Source organism: Palaemon carinicauda, chromosome 13, assembly GCF_036898095.1.
Source record: "Palaemon carinicauda isolate YSFRI2023 chromosome 13, ASM3689809v2, whole genome shotgun sequence".
In the NCBI taxonomy this organism is placed as follows: Eukaryota; Metazoa; Arthropoda; class Malacostraca; order Decapoda; family Palaemonidae; genus Palaemon; species Palaemon carinicauda.
The window spans coordinates 39,353,402-39,374,954 of record NC_090737.1 but is presented as its reverse complement, the minus strand read 5'-3'; the positions used below and the strand labels follow the sequence as shown (position 1 = coordinate 39,374,954).

The 21,553-nt window shown below is 47.3% G+C and overlaps 2 protein-coding genes across 3 annotated transcripts in view; one reads left to right on the top strand and one right to left on the bottom strand.

Annotated features, from left to right (window-relative positions):
* Nucleotides 1-12,738, bottom strand: part of LOC137652288 (uncharacterized) — a 90,310-nt gene extending 77,572 nt beyond the window's left edge. For both annotated transcript variants that reach the window (XM_068385590.1, XM_068385591.1), the window contains exon 1: nucleotides 12,602-12,738. The gene's annotated coding sequence lies outside the window, so the exon portion shown is untranslated. The remainder of the gene's footprint in view (nucleotides 1-12,601) is intronic.
* A 148-nt stretch (nucleotides 12,739-12,886) lies between these two features.
* The window catches only part of LOC137652289 (uncharacterized), a 208,791-nt gene continuing 200,124 nt past the window's right edge, over nucleotides 12,887-21,553 (top strand). The window contains 1 exon segment of the mRNA XM_068385592.1: nucleotides 12,887-12,973. The gene's annotated coding sequence lies outside the window, so the exon portion shown is untranslated.

The window sequence follows — 21,553 nt, the reverse complement described above, 5'->3', positions numbered from 1 at the left end:
GGACTCCTTTAATGGCTGGGATGGACATATTTACCTCGTCCCTGAGATAGACTAAGAAGTCAGCTATCTCCGGGATGGAGGCTTTCAACGGCTTGATGTTCCGAGCGATGCACCACTTCGTGAAGGTAGCCCATTTAGCCTGGTACACAACGGCTGACGACCGGCTCAGGTAACCTGACATCCTCGTTGCGGTCTTCGCCGAATACCCTTCCTTCCTCAGGAGAAGCTCGACAACCTCCACGCGTGAAGGCAGAGGGACCGAGGGTTTTTGTGGAACCTTTGAAAGTGTGGCTGCCGGAGAAGGTCTGACCTGTCCGGAAGGGGCCAAGGTGGAAGGCGCGCCAGTTCCTTTAGATCCGCGAACCACTCTCTCTCCGGCCACCAGGGCGCTACCAAAGTCATCCACAGGTTGTCCGCTCTCCTCACCCTGTTGAGGACTTGTCTGAGCATTCTGAAGGGAGGGAAGGCGTAAACGTCGAGGCTGTCCCAAGGATGCTGGAAGGTGTCCTCGAATGCCGCTCCTGGATCTGGCACAGGAGAACAAAACACGGGGAGCTGTGCGTTCAGCCTCGTGGCGAAGAGGTCTATTACTGGCGAGCCCCACTTCTGAATCAGTCTTGGCCACTTCTGGGTGCAAGGACCACTCGGACCCCACCACTTGACCCATTCTGCTGAGGCCGTTCCTCTTCCCTGGAATGAACCTGGCAGAGATCTTGATCTGCTCCCTTTCGGCCCATTCCAGGAACTCCAACATGAGGCAGCACAACTCCCTCGATTTTAGTCCTCCTTGCTTCTTTATGTAGGCCACCACCGTGGTGTTGTCGCACATCAGTGGCACGGTGTTTCCCCGGAGCTTCTGAACGAACTCTAGGCATGCCCTTTGCACTGCCATCATTTCCAGTACGTTGATGTGCAGGTTCTTCTCTTCGGCTAACCATCTTCCTCCTGCTGTGCTATCGAGGAGATGAGCACCCCAACCCTCCTTGGATGCGTCCGTGAACAGGAGCATCTCCGGAGGGTCGGCCGCGAAGGGCATCCCCTTGAGGGTGTTCGATGTGTCGTGCCACCACTCGAGGACCTCCTTCGTTTCCGGGGACATCGGGACCACCTTGTGCGGGGAGTCTCTCTGGTTCCAGGCCTCCTTCAGGTTCCACTGTACTCCCCTGAGTTTGAGTCTCCCCTGTGGGACTAGCTTCTCCAATGAAACGAGGTGACCTATCTGTCTCTGGTCAGTTTATTTATCTTCATAATCTTCAGCGTTGTTGTTAACGTCTGTCTATCTGTCAACATTCCAATAGAAATTCACAGAGGTAGGATACATATAAATATCAATATGTCTGCTGATACTTTTGTCTTTACAGTGTTTTTATCTTGGTAGCCTACTGACAAACATAATATATAATATATATGTAACATTTGCTAAAAAATGTATAAGCCTATAGAGGTTGAAAAGAGTTTAAAATTCTATCGGAAAAATAAACAAAAACGTGATAAGAAGTGTATCAAAAGATGCTACATATAATGCCAATATCTATACAGCAGTATTTACACTATTCATAAATAAATACTGTTGAATGATATAAAATATATGCAAATACATATATAGGAAGAAATAAATAGAATAGGGAATGAAACTAAGTAAACTGTTGAAGGCTACTTTATAAGAACCCAACCTTTAACCGCAATCCCCAAGGTCTTAACAGCAAAGCTAATCCCCCCATGTTTAATCCAGCTTAACATTAAGTGTGCTTGTTTTAAGAGTTGTAAAGGAAAGTGATCGGAAGAAGAGGAATCCTCCACTAAGTATTCTGAAAAAGACCCTGTCCGACAGCCAAATATCTTTTGCACGAGTATAGGTGACACATAAGGCCTGTCTGTGTGACACGCAAAGAGGCAAAGCGTGAGGTATTGAGGTGTAAGCATAGTAACCCACCTGTTCCCAGCCCCTAACAGTAAGGCGTACGGGGGTAGTGCGCGGCCATGCCTGTGTATGTTGAAATATTTTGATCTCTAACACAGGGATGCTTGGCGCTCTTCTCAATTACGGGCAATGTGCATGTCCCAAAGAGAGAGCGTGGGATGCATGATAATGCTAATTATGTCTCTTCCTTTAGTAGGGGAGAGCGAGCTAAGGAAGGCATGCGGGAATCCATAGGATCGCGTGAAGCTCTGTCAGCTGTTAAGCGCTAGAGTGAGAGCTTGCCCCGTGCTTGCTAATATCAAGTGTATCAGGAGTGCGCTGTGCACAGACAAGGTGTGACGTGCAGGGTTTCCAATCTAGTCAGAAAAAGCAGTGTGCGCAAAGCAGCGCATTCATTGCTAAATGATGACAAAGTCCGAACAATGCGCACTCAGAGATATTTCTCGCAAGCGCACCAAACTTAATTTTATGGTCTCCATTTGAGAAGCAGAGCTTGCTTCTCCTCAATTTGTAAGGGGTTCGACAACCAGGAATTCTATTCCAAGGCCGCTTTGATTGTTCGTCCTCCAAGTTATCAAGTCCATTAGTTAAAGAAACTTTTAAAAAATCTAACCCTAGAGATACCCATGGCAACAAACCATTACAAATATGCTGGAAAGAAAATGATAAAAGTAATAAAAAAAGCCAAGAAATTCCAGCCAGTGAAAGAATATCTTTTCTCACAGAGGGCTGAATTCCAAGTGAGTGCTCAGAGGCCAGGGAGGGCGGAGCTTTCCCGCTCCCAGCCACATGTTTACATTTCATTATATTGTCAAGGTTTAACTGCCGCGTACTACAGCTTCAGTGATACTCTATTCTACGTAAAGGATGAGGGTTTGTATTTGTGCTGGAACAAACACAAGCTTTATATCTTGCCATGAAACAGTGGCAGCCATAGTTCACATACGGGTGTATGTTGGGTCATCTGTGAGTAAGAAAACAAGACCACAATTTGATGTTTTATACAAGTTGTGGAAACAGGACTATAACTGAAACCTGATTGGTTCTTGAGTTTCATTTGTCGAGAACATTTTAAATATACAGTATAGTAATACTGTATGTATAATGTAGGGGTGACATGACAAATTCGAAGATAATATGTATTTTTCCTAACCATACAAACCTTAGCTATTTACAGAGGGTTTACCTTTTAGCGCAGCTGAAATGGCGAGCCATTAGAATTTAACGAGGGTGTATTACCCCCGCGCTAGTTAGCGGGGGGGTTAGGGGAGTGGTAGCTAGCTACCCCTCCCCCCCTCACACACAGATGAATGCTCACTTTCACTTAGAGGTAGGACTTGTCTTGGGGGACAGGGCTGGCGGGCAAATATGTGTAAATAGCTAAGGTTTGTATGGTTAGGAAAAATACAAATTATCTTCGAATTTGTCATTTGTTCCGTAACCGAAATACAAACCACGCTATTTACAGAGGGTGACTTACCCCTTAGGTAGGGTGGAAAGTCCCCAGCCATACTGGCTTTGGCTTTACCCGGCGACTCAGAATCCAAGTGAGTCGCACTCGAGAAAAGGAGTCCCTGCACCTCACAAGTTCCTTGCTCCGCAAGGAACCATGTGGCCTACGTAAGCTTGTGTGTGAAGGAAGAAGTGTGACCCGTCCTAGGCAGTTGCCCTGGAGTTCCAGAAGGAACTCTGGGTTAGGACGTTCCCAATACCACCTCGTCAGGGTATGGGGGACGCGACAGTATTGACTCAATACTCGGAACACAAGGAAGCATGGTTTACCTGCAGAGGTTCGAGGTCAGCTATGCAGAGACCAGGATTCTGCTTCCCCGTAGAGGGGATGATGAAGAAAGAAATAAGAGCCAGACATACTTCTTTCGTTCATGCAGACTAAAACCTGATAACAATGCCCTCAACCTTCTGCTACCTGTCCAAAAAGGAGCCTGAGGTTAGACCAGCTGTTGTGTAGCCACCACAGAGCGATAGAAAACGTATCGAGACTCCTGTGGGTCACGCCCTGCAGGAAGCGGGCTGCGAAGGTCATTAGACACTTCCAGACTCCAGCTTGTAGCACCTGCGTCACAGAGTAGTATTACTCGAAGGCGAGGGACGTTGCGATGTATCCAACATCGTGCTGTAGGGCGACGTGACGGGGGAGGGTCTGGAGACAGGTCGAGATGAATGTCCTTGAGTCCGGGCTGAAGAGGTATACTGGTGACTCTCCCCCGTGTCCTCCTTGTGCTCCCAAATCGGCTGCAACTGAGGACAAACTGCAGCTGTTCCCAAAGCTAACCTCTCGATTCCTTTACTGGCAAGAAAGAGAAGGTCTTGGGACATCAGATACAGAATGGAGACTCGAAATCTTGAATGAATTGGACCGAAGGGCCGGGACCCCCAGATTCTGAGTCTAGCCAACAACTCAGGAGCGAACCTGAATGTTGCCTTCCCCTCTTCCTTAGAAAGGGCGGAGTCGTAAGAGACCAAGAAGATTGCTTACACACTGGCCGTGGCCAGAGTGAGCAGGAGACCCAAGGCGGAATGCAATCCGAGGACTGTCGTAAAGGGTCTTGAGAAGATCTCTTAAAGGACTAAAAGTCTGAGCCATGCTCCAAGTTGGAGGTCTTCCTCCGACTAGGGCAGGGATGATCGTAGCTTCGCATGAGCGAGGAAAGATCCAGCGGGCAGGAAAAAGTTATTCCTTTAAGCCTGAAGGTCAGGGAAAGGCTGAGCGACAGGCTTCATTGCCGAGAGCGGAAAGGAGTTTCCTCCCGCCGAAAGGCAATAAGACCGTTATTGCTGGAGAAGAGGCCTCAAGGGAAGAGGTATATCTCCCACGGCACCAACCACCGAAGACACTTCACTTTGCCTGGAAGACCCCTGCGGATGACTATCGCAGATGACGCGACCTCCGTACCGCGACTGTAGCGGGTTGTCTCTTCTTGAGGAGGAGGCGTAGTGTCTCCAGGCATGAAGCCGAAGCGGCGCCCCGGTTCGGGAGAGATGTCGCAGTGTGGTTATTTGAGTAGTCTGCGCCGTGGGAGAAGCTCTCCCGGGAGTTCCGTCAGGGGAAGCAGAGGGTCCAGAAACCGTTCTGCGCATAGTCCCAGTGGAGCTCTCCCATTGAAAGGTTGACAGACAACCTGGTCTTGTTGAGACCCATTGTCCACAGACAAAAAGGAGGGAAGACGCAGGCGTCGCAGTTGTCCCACCATCACCGGAATGCATCTTGCCAGAGTCTCGGGGTCTGAGACTGGGGGGAAGAACAGCGGAAGCTTGAGGTTCCAAGCTGTCGCGATCAGGTCCCCCAGACCAGGACTTGCTGGTTACTCAAGGTCAAAGACCCCCAGGTACACTCTTTCTACGAGGCTCTGCTCGGATAGTCGGAGAGAACATTCCTCTGCCTGGAATGAGAGAGCCGATGGTGGTATTGAGATAATCTCAATCATCCCGGTATCTCTACTGCAAGATGTAAAGGTGTGAAAAAGCGTCCGCTGCTGGTTAGAACACGCCAGAATCATGAAGTCAACGCGCACGGGGCGACTCGGCAGGAGCTGTAGGATCTGTAGATGGGCAAGACTACGGCCCCTAAGCCTGCCTGAATGATGGAGAGGTATCCTTCAGGTCTTGACCATAGGCCTGGACCGGATCATCCCCCCCCCCCCCCTTTCCTTTGACGAGTCCGAGAACAGCATCAAGAATGTGGGGAAAGGACGAGAATATCCACTACCATCAAGAGGTTCCATAGGTCAACACCCATTATTATTATTATTATTATTACTATCCAAGCTACAACCCTAGTTGGAAAAGCAAGATGCTATAAGCCCAGGGGCTCCAACAGGGAAAAATAGCCCAGTGAGGAAAGGAAATAAGGAAATAAATAAATGAAGAGAACAAATTAACAATAAATCATTCTAAAAACAGTAACAACGTCAAAACAGACATGTCATATATAAACTATTAACAGCATCAAAAACAAATATGTCATAAATAAACTATAAAAAGACTCATGTCCGCCTGGTCAACAAAAAAGCATTTGCTCCAACTTTGAACTTTTGAAGTTCTACTGATTCAACCACCCGATTAGGAAGATCATTCCACAACTTGGTAACAGCTGGAATAAAACTTCTAGAGTACTGCGTAGTATTGAGTCTCGTGATGGAGAAGGCCTGGCTATTAGAATTAACTGCCTGCCTAGTATTACGAACAGGATAGAATTGTCCAGGGAGATCTGAATGTAAAGGATGGTCAGAGTTATGAAAAATATTATGCAACATGCATAATGAACTAATTGAATGACGGTGCCAGAGATTAATATCTAGATCAGGAATAAGAAATTTAATAGACCGTAAGTTTCTGTCCAACAAATTAAGATGAGAATCATTGCAGGTCTAATAGTTCCGCTGGTCCCATAGGGGCCAGGAAGTCCGGTTAAACGTTGCCTGAAACCACCGGAACTTGGACCGCCCCACATGGAACTTATCCTGAGGCGACCATTTGGACTATAGACGGGTCAATGAGGAAAGGAGAACTAGGAAACGTTCCAAGGTAGGGCTGAAAGCTCTGCTTGACTGAGAACAGGTACTGCGACTCTCCTCAGTCTTGCCACAGTCAACTGAAAGGAAGGCTCGGAGGATGTGGCAACAGAATCTGGCGTCCCCAGGTGGTCACCCATCCAAGTACCGACCAGAACCGACGTTGCTTAACCTCGCTGGACGGACGAGAAGCGGGGTTTCCAACGTGGTAAGGATGTTGACTCAATATCATGGCCAGATACTCCAGATGTTGAGGCAGAAGAAGAGAAGGCTCCAAGCAAAGTACCATGAACCCACACTCATGGTAAGCAACCGGAAGCTTGTCCCGGCGCTGAAGAAGGTCGAACCCGAGCCTACCGGAGTTGACCAGCCCTCCAAAAAGCAGAGGAGGCGGAAGCCTGCACCTGAGCGGCCATGAGGAAAGCAGGGAGAGTTCTCTAGGGAAAAAACCTGCTATGCCACGGCGGGATAGCCCCACTGCATCATAAGCAGGAATACTTGCAGTCTAGGCTGAATTCCACGAGTTCCCTGGAAGATGGATGGAATGGAAACTGAAAGTACCCGTCCTTCCGAACCAGGGTTTAAGGAGTCCTGTCGCCTCGTTACCAGTCTGATCGATTCTGCTGTTCTATGCTGGCCGAAGTTTGTTTGACAAACTTGATCAGGGCTGAAAGGTCGACTACGGAACTCCCCTCTCAGATCCTTCCCTACAAGAAAGGATCGACTGAAGAGGCCGGGGGTGAAGCCGTCGATGATCCTATGGAGGACCTTCGCCTAAGGTATGGATCATTCTGCCCAACCGGGCAACTCTTGCCGACGCTATGGCATAGAGGTTCAGAGACACTGAATTCGCTGACAGAGACGGCAGGCGCGATATCCTTGGCTGATCACAGAGATTGTGCAGGAATGGGCATCGGGAAGCTGTCATCCGGATGAGTAACCTTGAGCATCCTCCCAGCGAGAAACCTGCAATCCTAGAGTTCGTGAACTCTGCCGCTCCTTTTAGGACTATGCCCCCCCGGGGGAGCCTCCCGTGCCATCTGTTCCTGACAGGAGGAAACAGCAATTGGACACCTTGTCCCAGTTGTCGTAGCCGATAACTTAGGCCGACGTGGTTAAAAGAAAAGGGCGCTGGAGCCCTGCAGAGTCTGGAAGAAAGCGCCTTGGAGGAGTGAAAACGGAAATCGATTTCCTCCGCACAGCCACTGTCTAAGTCTCTGTCCTTGGGCACAAACAAACTCTTCTCAAGGATGGAAGGGTGTCTGAGGTCGTCGACCTCCACAGATGAGACACCCGAAGGAAGCCCTCAGTCAGCGCGTCCAGATGGTACAACATCGAGCTTGTCCGCAAGTTAGATACTTAACGACGAAAGGCCAAGGTGCCTGAGCTCGAGAGGAGGAAAGTACATATGATCTTCCTGTAGCTTCCTTGAACCAAACCTTGGGCTGTAACCGAGGAGGGAAAGGACCTGGTAAGCCCCCAGAGGAAGGGGTAAGCAGTCACCCCTTGTCCGATGGAGAAATCTCGAACGGAAAGCCCCCCCGCCAAAAATCCTTCCAGGGAATGACGGGGAAGGGCTAACCCAGGTTCTGGAAAGAGGAGTGTTGCTCAGACCTCCCTGAAGTTTCTTCCTATTCTTGCAAGTGCCATGCTCTGCGTTTACGGGGTGAGGCCGTGTTCTGGAAATACGCTCCAGAAGAACTCGCCAGGCTGGCCATGCTGCGAAAACCCCAATGGGAAACGTGGTCGCAATCGCCCTGGAGCTCGCGCGATGGTAATTCAAAGATTTGCGCGTGGGCGAACGTGGAAGCACCCATGCGCGGTCACGCACGAACGCAAACGAAGGAGCGCAGAAGGAGGGCGAGCGTGGTAGGAAGGGCGAGAGCTGGTGGTCGGCGAGCGATAACCCATAGACGAGCAATGGATACTGCAAGAATTAAGCCGACGTTTGTGCGAAGAAACCCTGTAGGTTCGAGCGATGGAACACCGTCGGTTCGCGCGACGGAACACCGTCCGTCCGCGCGATGGAATACCGTTGGTTCGTGCGCGGGCGAACATTGGAGAGCATGGGCGCGGACGCCCATGAGCGTAGATGTGCAGGCACGTGGGCGCGCAGGCGAATGATCGCGCGGGCGCGCAGGCGAGCGGTCGCGAGGGTGGGCAGGTGAATGAGCGCGAGTCCGAGGCGGCGAACACAAGCGTTAGCGCGATGGCGAGGAAACGCGCTGCCGCGTGGGTGAGGAAGACCGCTGGCGATATGGATCAACAGGCGATCGGTGGTGAGCTGGTGAGCGCTAACGCGCAGGTTGGCGATGGCGCGTTGTGGCATGTCGACGTGTTGGCGACCAGCATGCGCAGGTGGGCGGTCGCGCGATGGCGAGCAGCATGCGCAGGTGGGCGGTCGCGCGATGGCGAGCAGCATCCGCAGGTGGGCGGTCGCGCGATGGCGAGCAGCATCCGCAGGTGGGCGGTCGCGCGATGGCGAGCAGCATCCGCAGGTGGGCGGTCGCGCGATGGCGAGCAGCATCCGCAGGTGGGCGGTCGCGCGATGGCGAGCAGCATCCGCAGGTGGGCGGTCGCGCGATGGCGAGCAGCATCCGCAGGTGGGCGGTCGCGCGATGGCGAGCAGCATCCGCAGGTGGGCGGTCGCGCGATGGCGAGCAGCATCCGCAGGTGGGCGATCGCGCGATGGCGAGCAGCATCCGCAGGAGGGCGATCGCGCGATGGCGAGCAGCATCCGCAGGAGGGCGATCGCGCAATGGCGAGCAGCATCCGCAGGTGGGCGATCGCGCGATGGCGAGCAGCATGCGTAGGTGAGCTAGTAGCTGGTGAACCATGTTCCTTCAGAAGTGTTGGAGAACGTTGGCGTGCTGGCTGTAACACACGTGGGCGATCCGGAGATCGCCGAGAGACAGGTGATCGCTGGCGAGCTGATGATCGCTGACGAGCAGAAGGCAACGCGTGGAAGCCTGCGCATAGAAGAAGAGTCCTCGACCCAGACCTGAACCGAAGTTCTAGATCGCGAGGGCGAACGTGGGCGCACAGGGCGCGTAACAGGAACCAACAGGAACAGCAGCGATGATCATCATGAGAACGCTGATGAGCAGGAGAGCGCCTGTGCGCTAACACTGAGCAGGAGCAGGAGAGAACACAGCAGAAGGGCGCGCAGGGGAACCCTGACACGCAAGGAAAGAACCCCCGTGGGAGGCAACCCTTTGCCCCAAAGGGATCGTTGTCCGTCGGGAGACTGATGTCCGTCGGAAGACCGTTGCCTGTCCGCCGGGAGACTGATGTCCGTCGGAAGACCGTTGTCCGTCGGGAAGACCGTTGCCCGTCGGAAGACGAGATCAGACTGCTGTCCATCTGCACCAAGGCGGAAGATCAAGAAAAAGGAGTTGTAGGCTGCAAACGGAGATTCAAAAAGAGGCCTCTTAGCACCCTTATAGGGAGATGAGAGGCCCTTACGACAAGGCGGACAGTGGGCCTTACGGCGAGGGAGGCCAACAGCAACAGCAGCATAAGAATCCTCCGAAGAGGAGTCTCTATGAGTGTACTCTCTCGCGAACGTAAGAGAAACACTTCGTAGAAGAGACTGGTCAGCCAGTGACCTAAAAGGAGCAATCCTCCGAAGAGGAGCTCCTGCAGTTGCCCAGCCCCTTGAGCGAAACTGCAGGTGTGACCGCTCAGCACCAAGAGCATAGTCGCACGAAAAAAAGGCAAGAGAAGAACCCCCCAAAAGGGAAAAAACTCAAGCCTGGACAGGAAAAACTTCCCTCGGAAGGAAAGTTACCCGCCCAAGGAGGCAAGCCTCCTGAGAGTTCTAAAATGAACTGGAGAGCTGTCCGTCGTCACGGGAGTACTTCCAGTAGAAGGAGACACGCCCCTGACGAAAATACAAGGGGGGAGGCAGCAACAGCCGAATCCCCAGGCCTCAACAAGACAGCTCACACCGTTGCCATATTACAGAAACGAACTAGATCGGTAACTGTAAAAAAGAAATAAAACAAAAATTATTAGTACACATTCATTCCCCCGGGAAGGCTCCGAAGAGGAATCCCGAGGGAAAGGAAACAAGAATTACACAACAGGCACGTGCTCTCACAACCACTTACACTCACGGAAGGAGAGCTGTAACCAAAATAGAATTATAACAATTATAATTATGTAATTTAAAAATGAATGAACACTAAAGAAAGAACGAAAACCCCGAAAGGAATCGTTCTACAAGCTAGAAAAAAAAAAAAAAAAAAAAACTACAATTAGATTCATAAACTAATTGAGACAAACGTACGGCGTAGCAACCCCCCCACACGGAAAGGAAGCTACAAGGGCGTAGTAACACGTAGTAAAAGGGTGAACGACCTCAAGAGAGAGAGAGAAAGACCGAAGACAAACTCGATCGCCACCCATAAAAAATGCCGTGGTGGCCGAACTGCCGAGGACACCACGTAGATATCGTACACTACACACACAAATCTGAAAAGGAAACTTACTGATTTCTATACTCAAATATATATACAAACATGAAAAACATGTTTATATATATATTGAGTAAAAGAAAAGTAAGCGATTAAGTAAAGACAAAACAAACAATGGCTGCCAAGAGAGGACCAAGACAGAGACGTCTGTCACAGTCCGAGCCAAAAGTGAAAGTGAGCATTCATAAGTGTGAGGGGGGGGGAGGGGTAGCTAGCTACCACTCCCCTACCCCCCACTAACTAGCGCGGGGGTAATACACCCTCGTTAAATTTTAATGGCTCGCCATTTCAGCTGCGCTAAAAGGTAAACCCTCTGTAAATAGCGTGGTTTGTATTTCGGTTACGGAACAAATAAAATTTTTATTAATAGGGTATGGCGGGGTAGGGTTAGGGGGGGATGTTTTTACTTAATTTTGGAACTGTGACCAAACCATCTATAAACCACCCATAAATATGTTTGTTCTATTTCCTTTTGTCTTTTTAAAGTTCATTTAGGTTTTCAAATAATTTATACTATGCAAGGCATCACAACAACCCTTATTCAAAAATTTCTAGCAACCCTATAATGGAACTTTGCTTAGCCTAGTAGTTTACCTTCTTACTTTTTCAATAAAAAGTTAATTTATTCTTTAATAATTATTATATATCCTAAGGAGAAAAAACAAAGGTTATGGCTTAAATATCCTTTAACATTGTTTTAATTACGTATAACTATGCACAGCATGCACTCATTGTATGGTAAATCTTTCTTGCAAGTAGAAAATACTCCAAAAGAGATGATTTGAACAGTGACACAGTCTTAATGACATTGACTCAGACTGAAATGCATTAGGCCGATCTATAATTTAATTTGAGTAGCTTTCAAATAAATATAGGTTATGAATCATGCAAGTATTCTGACAGATAGGTATACAAATAGCGATGCCCCATAACTCCATTAATTCCAACCCTATTGCTATGAATACAGCTGTTTAAGGGGATTGTTAGCTCTCAGTTAGACAAGTAGGTAAGGACACGGTTTGTAGGTTAGATTAGGTGGCGTGCTATGCATGTGTTCCTGTCCATCATTATACAAAGGCTCCCTGCAGTCAGCCTATATGAAAAACAACATTCCTTGGGCCTTAATATCCTATCCTTAGCTAGCTAAGCTACCCAATTCGTGCAAGTCAAGTTTTATAAGCTACTCAACTGGTTAAAGTTGTTTCACAAGCTACCCAATTCGTGCAGTTTCATATGCTATACATTTCTTGTAAATTTGTTTTGTGGGCTTCCACAATCCATGAGTTTCATAAGCTACCAAAGTCGTGAAAGTTCTTTCTTAGGATACCGAATTCGTGAATTCTTTCATAGAATAGCAAATTCATGAGTTACTTCATAAGCTACCGAATTTGTGGGTCGTTTCATAGGTTACCGAATTTCTGAATTGTTTCATAAGCTAGCCAATTCATGAAATTCTTATTTCTATGCGTTTACCTCTTCTGGCTTCCACTAGGCAACGAATTTCGAAATGTCCAGGTATACCATTGGTTACGAACAGGATTACTTTACCAATCTTGGGTTGCAACAACCATGCAATATGAGAAGTCCGGCTATTCGTGCTACCGTACGCAATAGGCCTAAACCCAACCTACAATTCAAGATAAAAGAGAATTACACTGCGGTTTACAAACCTGTATGATGGTGGTTATTAGACGTTGTAGGGAATCTTTACGAAGTTTCTGTTAGGCCGGGAGATTAGGTTGAGTTGGGCTGGTCGGGGCAACGTAAATCTACAATTCAAGATAAAGAATATCACTAGTGTTTGAAAAAATGAATTGGATAACATTTCTTTCCTTGCTATAACAACACTGTCACACACGAAAGACGTTTCTATACAACGAGACACAGAATTGGGTTGCGGTGCTCGGACAACCTCAACGTATTGTTTTGTTTACATGTAGAAAAAACATGGCCGCCCTAGTGAATGTGGCGCCGCCCTGGTGGCAAATCGACCAAGCATTATAACCGCAAGAAGCCACCGTCTTTGCATTTCAACACATACCGTAAGTTTTTACGTATTATATGTAAGATAATCGTTGGTATACGTTGAGGTGTGTTCCCAGATATATTAGAGGTTACAGAAATTAGGTGTATTGAATCACAAGGAGGAAAGAGGGACCGATGCTTGTATAGGAAAGGTTTTTAACGCAATGTCATCTTTCGGTTTTGTCGGTAAGAGGAGGCCATATTGCTTGACACCCAAACTCGGAACCCGAATGCACGAACCCGCAAATCAAATGGGATACAATTTATAACATGTCTCATTGTGACAGTCATCTCATCCCCTTGCTTTTGGAAACCAGCAGATGTGTAATCGTTTTCAACAACCGGTTAACGCAGCGTATCGTGTTAGGCAAAATAAACAAAAGTCGCATGAGCCCTAATTGTAGATTTGGCGATGGTCACCATAATAGTGTTATACAAAAGTTATTAAATTTTGACAACGTAGGGTATGATATCCACCCTAGGTTCATTATATACGCATTCTTGATGGTATTCAGTCATATGCCTTAAGTATTTAGGTTATTTTGTTAGATTATCAAGGCCTAAATAACTAGTAATGGAAACAAAAGGCCTTAGATACATTTAGGCATAGGCCTAGTGGTGTTCAATAATTGTGCATTGTATGAAAAAATACCATAACCTATATTTGACATCAGTAGGTTAAACAGATAATTCTGTTGAATATATCTAACCAAAGTAGATTTGTGTTTTCCGTTTTAATTTTTGAATTTGAAGATACAGGAAGTGCTACATAGGCTAAATATTAGGTTGCTGTGGAACATTATAATATGGCTTGGTTTAACCTTCATTTTCTTGACCAATCCATTGCATATCTTAAAAACAATAACCAGTTTATGATTAGTTTTTTTTTTTAATTTACTTGGCCTACTGGTAAATAAACCCTTATTTTAAGGAAAGAGGTGGATAATATAGTCTAAGCGCGGTATGTGTGTACTGTATAAAGAATTGTATTATGAAACTTTATAGCCTAGATTTAAATTCCTATGTAGGTTAGGTTAATCCATGTGTTGATCTTCTTTAGAGCTGAGTAGAGTTTCTTTCTAAGTAGATGAGAGGGATGTTATTAGTGTGGGTTATACTTAGGTTAAGTAGGTAGGCAGTAGTAAATTAGATACAGTAGATGTCAATAATATTTTTGTTTAAAAAAATCCATGGGCATTAGCATTTGCGTGATTTATCACATTTACATCACTCGGGGAAACTTGGTTGCAGACGGGATGATGTTTTGAAAGCTAGTTTAAATTTGATTTTTTATAATTATACTATTTCACACGTTGATCAGACATTGAACATTGTGATTAGCGTTTTTTGTCAAAATATGAAAGTTAGTGAATTTGACAATGTCAGTGTTATTTCTGTCTTGTATTCTATTACTATGTATATGTCGGGTAAAGTTTTGTACTGAAAACATTGTGTAGGCTTTATTATTCTTAAATATTGCCCATAGCTTTATATTTGCATAGACCTCGGGTTTATATGCTTGCATCTTATTACATAGGCCTAGTGGGCACATGCTTATATCAAGAGCTCCAATTTTGAAATATCAGACAATGATAGAGCAAAATGGACAGCAGCTTTCAAAACCAACCATAACTCTGCAGACCTGGAAGATGAAAATTTAATGCTGTACCTGGTTGTAGTTGACTCTGGTGGGTAGCAGCTCAGGATTGAGAATGGTATTGATAGCAACCTCATTCCAAATTACTAAGAGTTAAAATGTGATTCTAAATATGGATTTCAAAAAATGCCATTTCAGATGTTTGTCCTCCCACTCAAAATCATTGTGTTCTGTGGTGCATACCTTGTTTCAGTTATATGTTTGCAGAAGCGCACTGTATGTGGAATAGGTAAGTTATCTGTCTATGGTTGAGGTGTCCAATATCTTTGCTAGCCTTGGAAAACTAGCCAAAAAAAGGGCTAGGATATGGTTCTGGAGAAATAACTGCTATGTTTTTGGTATACAGTACAGTGATCTGAAAGACTGATTAAAATTTATAGATAAGGTGATCAGTGGACCTTCTGGAAAGACTCGTCCATTGAAATTGATATTTTCCAGAATGAATTATCCCATGATGTATATTGAAAACATCAATTGATGAACTTTGGTATACTGTACTTTACAAGGTGCTGTGTAGTCAGAAGCTGTTCTTATTAATAGAGTTAGGTGCTGTTTGGCTTGTAGAACTCTAATTGTTGACTGAAAATGTTAAATTTCAGGCAAAACTTGTGAAAAGTGGAGTACTACAAGGGAGTGCTTTATGACCAACATTGTGTTATGGCATACGTTATCCATTACTGAATTATAATAAACCAAAGATGTGACTTGTGAAACTTTAGTTGATGACATGAAGTTTTACCCAAACCAGGTTAAAAGGAGGAGAGCTGGATGGACAAAAACCACTTTGATAAGGTAAAAATGAAATATTAAAAATGTTTGACCAAACATGGCCTAACTAAAGGCAATTTACATTTCAGGGTGTTAGCTTTGCTTAAATATTGTCAGTTATGTCATTATTGGTAACACTGTTTGTGACAGCTTACGTACCAGAACTATCATGTCTAATTCATAATGGTAATACTGTACATTATGTATTAATATTTCAAATAAATTGGAGCAGTAATTATTGTAGCCCTGTATATTTTGATCGTCAGATTGCATTAAGTACTAGGAGGGCACTCAGTAGAGCGTAGGCCTCCGCTGTGGCAACTTATTTCTCAACCTTGACCTTTGACCTTAGCATGTATCAATTGGCGTGGATTTTCATACACAAATATGAACCAAATTTGAAGTCTGTGATAACGATGTCCAACCCTAAGGCTGATTACGTGAATTGGACATTTGCTTGACCTTTGACCTTGACCTTCCAAACTTTAATTATTTCCAGATTTTATACATAACAGTTAATCCCTGCAAGTTTCATTACTCTACGATTAAAATTGTGGTTAAGAAGCTGTTCACAAACAAACACACTAACTGGGCGAAAACATAACCTCCCTCCAACTTTGTTGGTGGAGGTAAATATAGGAGTAAAGTAATTAATGATGAGGCAATTGTTCTACTGCTCATGTCATGGTCATCATGTGCAAGTTTTTTTTTTATAATTTACCAGAAAATATATGATGCTGTAAATTAAAACTTCTCAGCCTATAAACAGAATATGCTTAATAAATTACAATCCCTTTATTATTACCTCCGCCAACGAAGTTGGGTGGAGGTTTTATGTTTTCACCCCTGTTTGTTTGTGTACACCTTCCTGGTCACAATTTTAATCATAGATTAGTGAAACTTTCCGGGATTGAATGTTATGTTGAGACATGGAAGTGATTCAATTTTGAAAGTCTTAGGCCTAAGGTCAAGGTTAAGCAAAGGTCAGTTCACTGAAGTAACCCTAACCTGGTGGAGGTATGCTCCCTACTGAGTTCCCCTCTAGTTATTATTATTATTGCTAGCGAAGCTACAACCCAAGTTGGAAATGAAAGATATTATCTCTAGGCCTCCAATAAGGGAAAAGTAGCAGTGAGGTCTACCACTCTATAGCGTGAGATCTACCTCCCGTTAGTACTATAGCGTGAGGTCTACTATTGAATTATTCGTCCCTCATAGATAAAACACATTTCATACATTTGTTTAAGCAATAAACACTTAATTTTCAATATTAAACTTACCCGATAATCATGTAGCTGTCAACTCCGTTGCCCGACAGAAATCTAAGGAGGGATACGCCAGCTATCACAATACTAGAAGGGGGTGTACTAACAGCGCCACCTGTGGCCAGGTACTCAAGTACTTCTTGTTGACACCTCCTCAATTATTCCTCTGTCGTGCCTCCGGCTAGACGTTCTGGGATACGCTCATGGTCTTCGAGTTTATTCTCGCTTATTTGGTGATGTATTCTCTTTGATTTACGGCTGTCGCATTACTGGAAACCTTCTGATATTAGCTAGATAGCTTTTATTTAATTCAGTTTAACGGTTAACGAATTTTTGCTTGTTTTTTGGATCTCCCTTTGACTTCTCTTGAAAACAAAATGTCTGACATTTCGCAAGCCCCCTCCCATAGACGTTGTAGGTCTTGCAATAGACGTATTCCGAAGGTCTCGGTAGATCCTCACACCGCTTGTTCTGACTGTAGGGACAGACCCTGTCAGTTAGAAAATCGATGTGAGGAATGCGCCGGTCTTTCGGAATTGGATTTTGTCCGACTTTTAAAGTATTCTTCTAAGTTAGAGAGAATTAGAGCTAGGAGGAGTTCTTCTCACTCTTCTTTATTTTCCTCATCTCATGATCCTCTTCCTGATCCTACCCCTGTAGTGGCTACCCCCGAACCTACTGTGTGCCCTCCGCCTGATATGTCAGTGGTTTTACGTGCTATTCAGGCTTTAGGCGATAAGGTAGAGTCAGTGGTAAGTGACCATAAGTCTCTGATGGCCGAAGTGAAAGAGTTGAAGGCCAAGAGTGCAGTGGGTGAAGTTAGTGCCAGTGCTGTGACGAGTGCTAGTGTCGGTGCAGTGCCTTGTACTAGTGTTAGTGCCAGTGTGGTGCGTGGGGATTTTTCTGTGCGAGCCAGTCGTTCTCCCAGTCCGGGACCTCTTGCAAGCTCCCAAGCCCAGGGGAGAAGCAATGTCGAAGGGCATAAGGGTTCGGCAGGCCTTGTTAGGCGCACAGAATCATCCTCAGTGGTTGCGGGCGTGTCTACCACAGACCGTCACTCCCACTTGCAGACGATTGAGCCCGTCTTCCGCTCGTCCGCTGATCTTCCCTCGGGGAAGAAACGTTGGTCTCAGGTCTCTAGACCGCTTAAACGCAGAGTCCAACCTTCGAGTGCTCAGCCAGGTTGCAGTCGTTGGCTCAGCTCTGACTCGCCTCAGTCTTCTAGCGATTGTACTCCGCCCAAGAGGAGTAAGGTACAACAGAGCTGCACCGGTGGTGCAACCACTGTTATGGCTTTACCTCAGTCTGCTACTGTCTCTGCTGATCCCAAGTGGTCTATGCTTCAGTCCATGCAAGCACAGCTTTCGGACCTGATGCGTGAGTGTCGTGCTGAGAGTGCTGCACCTCCTGCACCTGTGGTACACCTATCTCCTGCACCGGTTCAGCCTGTGCTGCACCCGCCTGCACCGGTGGTGCACCAACCTCCTGCACCCGTTCAGCCTGTGCTGCACCCGCCTGCACCGGTGGTGCACCTACCTCCTGCACCGGTTCAGCCTGTGCTGCACCCGCCTGCACCGGTGGTGCACCAACCTCCTGCACCCGTTCAGCCTTTGCTGCACCCGCCTGCACCGGTGGTGCACCAACCTCCTGCACCGGTTCAGCCTGTGCTGCACCCGCCTGCACTCGCTGCACCCAGTCGCAGCTCCATCTGCCAGGCGTACGATGTTGAACCAGTTTCTGTGTTCACTGTTCCCGGTGTTGTTCAGCATCAGCCTTCTTTAAGGCAACCTTCAGTTCACGCTCCACTTATACCACAGGAACAGGAACTTGCTGCACCTCCTCCTTCCACCTCTGTTGTTGTTCCTGCTCGTTCTGACTCTGCGGTTCAGCATTCGTTTCCGATCCCGTCGCCTCATTCTGGGGTTGAGATTTCGGATGATGAGGAAGCACACCTTGATCCCTCTTCGGACGTGGACGAATCCAGACCCTCTCCACAGTCTCTTGATTTTCGCAAGGTCTTGGCTCTTCTCAGGGAGGTTTATCCAGACCATTTTGTCTCAGCTATACCCCGCTCTCCACCATCTGAGTTTTCGCTGGGAGTGCAACAAGCTCAGTCTTCCTATACCAAGCTTGTCCTAGCTAGATCCTCCAAGAGGGCTTTTAGGATCTTAGGGGAATGGCTGCAGTCTAAGCAACTTCTTGGCAAGACTTCCTTCATGTTCCCTCCAACGAAGCTCACTTCGAAAGCGAGCGTTTGGTATGCCACAGGGGAAGCACCAGGCTTGGGAATACCTGCCTCTGCCCAGGCTGACTTCTCAAGTCTGGTAGACTCGCCTCGAAGATCTGCTATGAGACGCTCAAAAGTGTGTTGGACCTTCTCGGACTTGGATCACTTGCTTAAAGGAGTGTTTAGAGCTTTTGAAATGTTTAATTTTCTCGACTGGTGCCTGGGGGCCCTCAGCAAGAAAACCTCCCATACGGACAAAGATTCTGCCATGCTGTTAATGTCCTGTATGGATAAGGCCATCAGAGATGGATCGGGCGAGCTAGCGTCCTTGTTTGTATCAGGGGTTTTGAAGAAAAGGGAACAGCTGTGTTCTTTCCTTTCCGCCAGCATTACCCCTTGCCAACGTTCTCAACTTCTGTTTGCTCCTCTTTCGAAGTTTATTTTTCCCGAAGAGCTCATTAAAGATTTGTCGGCTGCTTTGATACAGAAGGACACGCACGATCTTGTAGCTTCTTCGGCTCGTAAGTCTAAGGCTCCCACCTCAGCCCCTAAGACTTACCGCTCCCCAGTGGCTGATACCCCTGCGACTAGATTCATTCCGCCCTTTCGTGGTAGAGCCCCCAGCCGAGGAAGCTCCCGTCCAGACTCTTACAGAGGCAAGTCCAGGAAAGGATCCAAGCCATCCAAAGGAAAACACTGACTCTCCGATTCTCCAGACGACAGTAGGAGCCAGACTCAAGACCTTCTGGCGAGCTTGGGAGATGAGAGGTGCAGACGCACAGTCTGTCAGTTGGCTGAGGTTCGGTTACAGGATTCCATTCTTCCTTCAACCACCTCTGACCACTTCGCCCATCAACCTCTCTCCCAACTACAAAGAGGAGGACAAGAGGCTAGCTTTGCACCAGGAGGTGTCGCTTCTTGTGCAGAAGAAGGCTGTGGTTGTAGTCCGGGACCATCAATCCCCGGGCTTCTACAACCGCCTCTTTCTTGTGGCCAAGAAGACAGGAGGTTGGAGACCTGTGCTGGACGTCAGCGCTCTCAACGAGTATGTCACCAAGCTGACGTTCACGATGGAGACAACCAAGTCGGTCTTGGCAGCGGTCAGACAGGAGGACTGGATGGTCTCATTGGACTTGAAAGATGCTTATTTTCACGTTCCGATTCATCCAGACTCCCAACCTTTCCTAAGATTCGTTTTCGGAAAGGTCGTCTACCAATTCCAAGCCCTGTGTTTTGGCCTAAGCACAGCTCCTATGGTCTTTACCCTTCTGATGAGGAATGTAGCCAAATTCCTTCACTTGTCAAACATCAGAGCCTCCCTCTACCTAGACGACTGGCTGTTGAGAGCCTCCTCGAGTCGTCGTTGTCTGGAGAATCTTCATTGGACTTTAGACCTTATCAGAGACCTGGGTCTATTAGTCAATTTGGAAAAATCTCAACTCATTCCCTCACAATCCATCGTGTATCTGGGAATGGAAATTCAGAGTCAGAGTTTTCGGGCTTTTCCATCGGCCCCCAGGATAAGCCAAGCCCTAGAGTGCATCAGGAGCATGCTGAAGAGGAACAGTTGCTCAGTGAGACAGTGGATGAGTCTCACAGGGACTCTCTCGTCCCTAGCCCTGTTTGTCGAGCTGGGCAGACTCCACCTCCGCCCTCTTCAATTCCACCTTGCAGCTCATTGGGACAAGAGTTCTACCCTGGAAGCAATCTCTATCCCTATCAACCAAGAGATGAAGACCACTCTCCTGTGGTGGAAGCACAACCTCCTTCTCAGAGAGGGTCTATCCTTGGCCATTCAGACCCCCAATCTTCATCTCTTCTCAGATGCATCGGACTCGGGCTGGGGTGCAACCTTGGACGGAAAGGAATGCTCCGGAATGTGGAACGAGGAACAACGTTCTCTCCACATCAACTGCAAGGAACTGCTGGCAGTTCATCTAGCCCTGTTGAACTTCAAGTCCCTCCTGCTAGGCAAAGTGGTGGAGGTGAACTCGGACAACACCACAGCCTTGGCTTACATCTCCAAGCAAGGGGGGACCCATTCGAGGAGCCTTTACGAGATCGCAAGGGACCTCCTCATTTGGTCAAGAAGTCTAAACCTCTCTCTAGTCACGAGGTTCATCCAGGGCAATATGAACGTGTCAGCAGATCGTCTGAGCAGAAGGAATCAGGTCATTCCCACGGAATGGACCCTCCACAAGAGTGTGTGCAACAGACTTTGGACCTTGTGGGGTCAACCTACCATAGATCTGTTTGCCACCTCCATGACCAAGAGACTTCCTCTGTTTTGTTCTCCTGTTCCAGACCCTGCAGCAGTTCATGTGGATGCCTTTCTACTGAACTGGTCCCATCTCGACCTGTACGCATTCCCTCCGTTCAAGATAATCAACAAGGTTCTGCAGAAATTCGTCTCGCACGAAGGGACACGGCTGACGCTGGTTGCTCCCCTTTGGCCTGCAAGAGAATGGTTCACAGAGGTACTACAATGGCTAGTAGACTTCCCCAGGACTCTACCTCTAAGAGTGGACCTTCTACGTCAACCTCACGTAGACAGGTTACATCCAAACCTCCACGCTCTTCAACTGACTGCCTTCAGACTGTCGAAAGATTCGCTAGAGCTCGAGGCTTTTCGAAGGAGGCAGCCAGGGCTATTGCCAGAGCAAGAAGGGTTTCCACTCGT